This window comes from Gossypium arboreum, unplaced genomic scaffold (assembly GCF_025698485.1).
Source record: "Gossypium arboreum isolate Shixiya-1 unplaced genomic scaffold, ASM2569848v2 Contig00475, whole genome shotgun sequence".
Lineage (NCBI taxonomy): Eukaryota > Viridiplantae > Streptophyta > Magnoliopsida > Malvales > Malvaceae > Gossypium > Gossypium arboreum.
Window position 1 is genome coordinate 2,910 of NW_026440589.1, and position 8,720 is coordinate 11,629.

Here is an 8,720-nt window from a genome sequence, read left to right on the forward strand (position 1 = left end):
TAAACCAAAATTTCATGTTCGGTTTTGAATTAGAACGCTAAAATAATGAATCAACGTCGACTATAACCCTAGCCTTCAAGCTAACGATGCGGGTTCGATTCCGCTACCCTCGATATTCGAATTCTATCTATTCTATCTATTTGAATATTTAATTCAATTCAACGATGCATTAGCATCATTGAATTGAATTAATAAATCACAATTCTAACAATACAATTTTCACATGTTCTTTAGTTTTCCAACCAAGAGAAAAGAAAAAACCGAACAAGAGAAAAAAAGTCAAAATGTCAAAAATCGTAATGAAAAGCGTCCATTGTCTAATGGATAGGACAGAGTCTTCTAAACCTTTGGTATAGGTTCAAATCCTATTGGACGCAATTTTGAATCGATTTCTCTATATTCCATTAAGTTAGAATTTTCTATTTATAATTGTTCCTGAAGTCGAAAACGTTCCATTTGGTCCTGAATAGCGTCTTTCAAAGCGTTTCCGCTTCCTCAGTGAATGTCTTGGTAGAAGATATGATTTCTTGGAACTGAGGTTTATTCGTTTTAAGTAAGTACGTAACTCAACGAGAAATTTCCTTACTTGTCCAATTTCTAATGAATCAAGATAACCATTCGTTCCGGTATAAATAGTACTTATCTGTTCTGCCACCGTAAGAGGAGCTGATTGGGATTGTTTAAGCAACTCACGTAATCGTTGACCTCGTGCCAATTGATTCTGAGTAGCTTTATCGAGATCAAAACAAATTGTGCAAAGCTTCTAATTCGGCGAATTGGGCCAATTCAATTTTGATTTACCAACGACTTGTTTCATAGCTTTAATTTGAGCCGCCGATCCTACTCTGGAGACAAATCCCACATTAATAGCAGGTCTGATTCCAGCATTGAATAGATCGGCGGATAAGAATATTTGTCCATCTGTAATGGAAATCACATTAGTAGGAATATACGCCGAAACGTCTCGACTGGGTCTCAACTATTGGTAAAGCAGTCATACCCTTCACCTAACTGAGAACTTGATTGGCGGCTCTTTCTAAAGGCGCGAATGCAAATAAAAACATCTCCTGGATAAGCTTCACGACCCGGCGGTCTTCGTAATAGAAGACATTTGGCGATAAGCCTGTGCTTGCTTGGAAAGATCATCATAAATGATTAAGGTGTGTCGTTCACGATACATAAAATATTCAGCCAAAGCAGCTCCTGTATAAGGAGCGAGGTATTATAATATAGCTGGGGAATCCGCCGTTTCGGCTACCACAATGGTTGTACTCATCCCTTTCTTGGAAAGTGGTCACTACCTGAGCCACAGAAGATGCTTTTGACCAATAGCTACATAAACACATATTACATTTTGCCGCTGATTGAGAATCGTATCCGTGGCTACTGCTGTTTTACCGGTCTGTCTATCCCCAATAATTAATTCTCGCTGACCACGTCCTATAGGGATCATCGAATCAATAGCAATAAGTCCTGTTTGAAGGGCTCATGGAACGTCTCGAAATAATACCTGGGGCAGGAGATTCAATTAACCGAGATTCAGAAGCTGAAATTTCACCCCGACCGTCAATAGAAGCAGCCAGGGCATTTATAACACGACCAAATAAGCCTCACTCACTGGTATCTGAGCAATTTTCCTGTTGCTTTTACAGAACTTCCTCTTGTATCATCAAACCGTCACCCATTAATACAACACCAACATTATTTGATTCCAAATTGAGGCAATGCCTATGGTACCCTCTTCAAATTCTACTAATTCACCTGCCATTACTTCATCAAGACCATGAATACGAGCAATGCCGTCGCCCACTTGAAGGACGGTAGTATTTACAATCTTTACTTCTCTATTATATTGCTCAATACGTTCACGGATAATATTACTAATTTCGTCGCTCTAATAGTTACCATGAGTATTTCCTAATTATTTTTTGGAAGAAAAAAAATACCTACAATCTACAATAAAGTAAAAGGTAAAAAAGGGCTAATCAGTTATTTCTTTCATCACCCCAATAAGCCAATATTACTAATGGTGCGTAAATGTAACTCGTTGTTTAAAGAACTATTCAGAGTTCCTAGAGCTCCTTGTAAAGCTTGTTGAAAACCCGTTGTCGGACTTGATTAATCGCTCTTTGTTGTTCAAAATAAATGGTTTCATTTTGTAATTTTCTAATTGTTCAAAATCTTATAAGTTGAATTAATCAAATTCAATTTTCTCGTTCTATCTCAGAGTATCCATTCACTCGAAACTGATCCGCCTCCATTTCTACTTTCCGTAAGCGGGCCGGGCCTTTTCCAGCCGTTCAATAGCCCCCCGCGTAGTTCTTCTGAATTTCGAATAGTATTCAAGATCCTCTCTTTCGATTATCTAATAAATCACTTAATGAAAGTAGATTATCTTTCCATTCATTTTTTTATTCATGATCCCTTCGAACCAAACATGAACCTTTCGATTCATTTGGCTCACGCTCAATTATTTCTTATTTATTGGAATTAATTCCCAATATCTTTTTCTAATGTAATGAGCACCTCTCCCTCTCGTCTCTATTCATATTCCAAAATATAGAAACTGATTACTAATCCAAGACCAGAATATTCGGAGGATTCTTCTGACCAAAATAGAAAATATATCAAAAACTAAAAAGTATAATAAAAAATAATAAATAAAAAAGTTACATATAATTTGGAATTTCTAATTGTACTTAGAATTGTATAATGTATAATTGTAATTTGTCAGCAAAGTTGTTTCTTTTTTTTCTTCAAATTCAAAGAATTCTTCTCCCTTTATACATAGGTCATCGATTCAGCATTGGAAAAAGGGGCTCAAATCGTTTTATCGACATGAGTGTTTTATATCGAAAAAACATTTTTGTTTTGAAAATATTTCTGTATTTAGTAACATAGTAGTAGAAAGAGTACCCTGCTGCATCTGAACTTCAAACGGGTTTGGCCTTAACCATGTTAATGGTCCCAGATTATTAGTTAATAGAAATCAAAGTCGATGTACCAATGAATCACGAAATGCTATGGTTCTATAATATGATTTTAAAAATTTATTCAGAAGTAATTCGCGGGATCATGCACTCTTTTCTTTCCTAGTTATAATGAAAAAAAGTACAACTGGGTGAATCCAGCCTATTCTTGAAATAAACAACTCCTTTACTCCCTTTCCAAAAGATCAATACACCAAGGACTACACTTAGATTTATTGGATTTGTTGCTAAAATATCGGTATTAACCCAGAAACTCCCGGCGGATGGCCAGTGACCCAAGGAAACGAAAAATCAGTTACATTTTCATATGATCTCCTATTTTATTTAGATAGACTAAAAAAGAACTCAGTTCTTTTTTTGTATATATATCTTTGACCCTTTTCCATTTATTCTATTCTATCATATTTATATTATTCTAATTATTCTAATTCTGTATTTCTTTTTTGTTTTAATAAATTATTAAATTTTTATAAAATTATTCATAAATAATGAATTTTCATTTACCTATGTCTAAACAGGTCAAAAATATATTCTATTTATCTAGTTAGCTAAAATGTATTTTTTTTCAATTGAAAATTCCCAATAATAATAATTCTTATTAGAATTAGGGGCAGGTTTCATGTCAATGGCAAAATACCTCATTCGTTGCAATACTCCTTTAAACAATAAATGAGAAATAAGGGTTCTCTTGAACTAAGAAGGAAGGAAGAAAGCGAGTCGGTGTGATAATTCCTCATCCTCAAATTAATCCTTCCATGGATTATTGTCCCAACGAATAATTAATTGTAGGGTGAAATCTTGATAGAATTCGAAAAAGCGAGAAGTCCCAAGCCATAAAATAAGAAAAAAAATACAAAATTCTCATGTTTATAGGATTAAACAAAGGGATTCGCAAATAAAATGCCAATGCTACAACCAGCCCATAAATTAAAGCTATAAAAGCCAAACTAAGCAATAAAGTACCTCGTATTTTCCCTCCGCCTCAGGTTGTCTCGCGATACCTTCTACAGCTTGGCCTGCAGCAGTACCTTGACCAACTCCAGGTCCAATAGAAGCAAGCCGACAGCCAACCCAGCAGCAATAACGGAAGCAGCAGAAATCAGTGGATTCATGATAAGTTCCTCGCACCAAAATAAAGAAATGGTTAATGATACAATCATCAATGAATTTTGACTTAATTATATTATTCCATCGCTAAGATTCAACCTGCCGAAGTAACTAAGAACTCCGATGGAAGAGAAGATTATTGAACCGTCAGAACTATTTCGACATCTTTTTTTGGGTCCTATCCACTAGATTTTTTGAATCCGCACATACTTTGTTCTTCCTTTCTTTTTCCAACCCATTCTTTGCTTTGAATTCTTCGTTTTGTCTTTATTTTATCTCTTTATTCGTTCAATTCAAAGCAAAGACGAAACAGAGAACTATTCTTCTATTGGAATACCTATCTAACTCCACAGTAGTAGGTTGGATTAGATATATTTTGAGTTCGTATATAACTAGTCAATATGTTCGTATATAACTAGTCAATATCTAATATCCCATATACATGTGTTTCTTACATAACGTAAACCAACTATTCATGTCTTAGATTCAATTGGATTCTAAATTATTCCTCAAAGGATAGACAAGAGCTGTCTTATAGCCATTAGATTCCATATACCTAATTTTACCCCCTTTTTCCTAATCATTTTTTTATATCGTTTTTGTAATGTAAATTCGTCTCTTCCTTTTATTTTTATTTAGCATTATCTCATGGATACAATCTAAATGGACGAATTCATTAGACCAAATCATTGCATAAAATAAAACATCAATATCAGTATTTGATTGAGCTAAGTTCATGCAATTTATTTTATTATTTATGAAAAAAAATTTCTTTTGGTCAATCATTGAATTGAATGAAGAAATCGACTGAAATAGAATCATTCTATATCTATAAGAACAGCTTTTTAAAATCATAGACCCTAAATTGATACCATAAAATTCCTATTCTAATTAGGACTCATAATATTGAAATTGAATAAACAAAAACAATATCAAGATAAAGATAATATTGATCGGATAATATTGATCGAAGGTAAATATGATATAAATATAAGTAATAAAAAAAATGGACCAACCCTGAATTTTAGGAAAAAGATCTTTTCAATTAGATCTCTTTCCTTTTTTTATTACAATTCTCTAATATCGTAATCTTTTTGTTATTACTCTAGATCGTCGTATGTATGCCCTTTAGTTGGATAGCTATATTGGATAAAAGGGCTAGACTATTTCAAAAACAAAAACTAGTCAATGATGACCCTCCATGGATTCGCCTATATAAGCCGCAGCTAAAGTTGCAAAATAAAACTTAATCCCACTTGTAAATAATCCAGGAACATGACAATTATAAGGGACGACTGAAGGTACTAAAAAGCAGAACAACAACTACTAATTCATCGCTAATGGTTTGAACAGAGCACCCGACCGATTTAGAAACAAAATAAATAGAAACATAGTTCAATAAAGGGAACCATGGACCATATTCTTCTCCCAATCTGAGTTTGCTTACGTCTCGAATGAATTCAAGAACATATTCGAAGAAATTTTGACCGGCAGTTGGAATGGTTTGTGGATTCGAACAGCGATAACGGAACCTAATAAGATGTAATTACAACCCAAGAGGTAATAAGTACTTGGGCATGGACTTGGAAACCTGCTATTTGCCAATAGAAATGTTGGCCTACTTCCACACCAGAGATATCGTATAACCCGTTTAGTGCGTTTGATATACCATTCATATTGCCCTCTGACAGAAATAGAACTTTACTTAAAAAAGGAATTATTTTGATTCAATCTTCTCTTGCCTACTCAAATTCTATATTTTGACACCGACAAACTAATCACAATATTCAGTTTTTTATCTCTTTGTGCGATTCAGGATATATTAACCGATTCCATAGATCTATGTGGTTCAAAAAGTTCCATAGATCTATGTAGTTCAAAAAATTTATCTTATTATTAATCAAGGATTTCGTATATAGCTAGAACGACCCTCACAAATTGCGACTACTAATTTGTTAGAATTAATCGAATTGAAGCTATAGCGTCATCATTTGCTGGAATCAAATATCTGCGAGATCAGGATCGCTATTTGTATCGATTAAACAAATTGTTGGAATTCCCAAAGTGATACATTCTCGCAGAGCCGTATATTCTTCTTGCTGATCAACGATGATTACAATATCAGGCAATCTCGTCATATATTTAATCCCTTGAATATGTTTAAGCGAGATAATTGTCTCTTCAACATAGCTGCATCTCTTTTCGGAAGACGGTTGAGTCCCCGTCTTTTGTTCTGTTCTCAAGTCCCTGAACTTATGAAGCCTCGTTTCTGTGTTAATTTGTTAACATACCACCGAGCCATTTTTATTAACATAATGACACCGAGCCCTTATGCAGCCCGCGCCACCGAATCAGCGGCTTTATTTTTGGTACCAACAATTAAAATTGTTTTCCCTTACTTGCTGCATCAAAAACTAAATCACAAGCTTCTGATAAAAACAGCAGGTTCTAGTCAGATTTGTAATATGAATACCCTTACGTTTTGCAGAGATATATAGCGCCATTCTAGGATTCCATTTCCTAGTACCATGACCAAAATGAACTCCTGCTTCAACATCTCTTCAAATTTATGTTCCAATATCTTCTTGCCATTTCTGTTTGCACTTCCTCTCTCTCTCTTTTTTTAAGTAAAAAAAAGAGACAAAATTTCCTGAAATAAATAATAGTTCAATGGAACCTTCTCTTCTACCGGGGATTGGTCGTTTATCCACGAGCAAGCCATTACTTTCTATTCGTTATTCTCTTTATTACTATTAACAAATTAACAACTCAAATAATACAACAAATTATCTTAGAATCATTAAATTCTATACCTATAAAGAGCGGCCTGATGTATCATGTAAATTGTTTGAAATGCAAAGTCAAATAATTCTCGGTGGTGGAAGAAAATATCTCATTTCTCCCCGAAGAAATTCTTTTTTTTTGTTTCCAAAAGAATGTTGTTATGTTGCCGTGACCGGTGCACTAATCCTTTGAATCCGGTACCGGCGGGTATCATACCCCCAAGCACAACGTTTTCTTTCAGGCCTTTCAACCAATCGATACGACCCCGGAGGCAGCTTTGCTAAAACTCGAGCAGTTTCTTGACTTGCTTCAGATATAAAACTTTGAGTGTTCAGAGATGCTCTCGTTATTCCCAATAAAACGGCTCGATAACAAATCGCTTCTTCTAAAGCACGCCCGTTCGTTCCGCTCGCAATAATCAATCAGTTCCCAGGTAAAAACATTAGACATTCCATCTTCTGAAACCAATACTTTTGATGTTATTTGACGTACAATAATTTCTATATGCCTATTATGGATCTGTACCCCTGAAGATCGATAAACCTTTTGGATCTTATTAACCAAAGAGACGACTTTGCACTATAGTTAGCTCAGCACCAATCACGAATCCCAGAATTCCAAGAATTCTTGTTATACATTCGTTCAACCCTCAATTCTCTTTTCTAGGTTCATCGATATTGAATCAATCGAACGCACTTCTAACACTTGTTCCACTTTTGGAAGACCCTGCGTTATATCACCAGATCTCGATTTTTCATATAAATGTAACTAACATATCTCCTTCGTAAGGGTTTCTCCATAATGCCCATGGACAGTTGCTCCCGGTCGCCAAATAAAACAGCCGATCTTATTACTATAGAATCAGCTTGAACAATAAAACTTGACCCGATTTTAGGCGTGGTCCGCTTTTGGCTATCATACATTTTCACAAATAAACTGCCCAAGACTAATTATTGTGGACGTTTCTTCACAATAATTATGATGATAATGATGATGGGGAAAATACAATTCAAATTGACTGCATTCAAAAGATGTTACGGCATGGATCGAAATTATAAATTCTCCATTTTCAGCTATTAAATAATAGTTAAGTACTTGAAAAGCCTGTTTTAAATTGTCAAGCTCAAAATATTTCGCTACCGAGGTCTGATTATGAGTTATTAAAGGGTAAAATGATGAATAAAATTCGCAATTTTGGGGCTGTTCTAAAGGACCCAATAAATTCTTAATTGGAATTAGAGGATCTTTTTAATTGATTGTTTTATCACATTGTGATATTTTACATCGTTGAATGGGCCCATGCGAAAACAATTAGATGCTGACAAAATTATCAAGATTGGGATTCCTTATTTCTGTTCAGAGCGTATGAATAGTTCCGTGATTTTGGCTAAACGATTGTTGAATCCTTGCGTTGGAATAAATGGAATAAAACGGATTTTTATTGGTACGATCTGACCTATTATCAAATCAATTCTGAACCTGACGGATCATTTCTTTTCTGATATAAAAATATGATTTCACTAAGTCGATTCTTGAAATCTCGAATCAGACCATTGTCCTTACTTCAACAAAGGCAGGACCTCTTCGGCGAAAGAACTTTTGTTGTCTTGGTCCCAACTCAACACTAAACAAGTCCGAACTAGTTGAATACTTGTGTCAGAAATTCTCGAGTCGGTTTGCCATTTCCATAAAGGATATAATTGACAGCTCGAAGTTGCATATTATCTTTTTCCTGAAATGGATCCTGGGGGAAGAGTGTTGCTAAATTTAGACCGTCCGGTATTTCATATGGGGTTACAGGTCGAACCAAAACAAAATACTTTTTCTTGGTAGGTGTGA

At 34.8% G+C, this 8,720-nt stretch overlaps 1 pseudogene; it reads right to left on the reverse strand.

Annotated features, from left to right (window-relative positions):
- Positions 1–320: 320 nt before the first annotated feature.
- On the reverse strand, positions 321–1,908 carry LOC128289134 (ATP synthase subunit alpha, chloroplastic-like; annotated as a pseudogene).
- Positions 1,909–8,720: the final 6,812 nt, after the last annotated feature.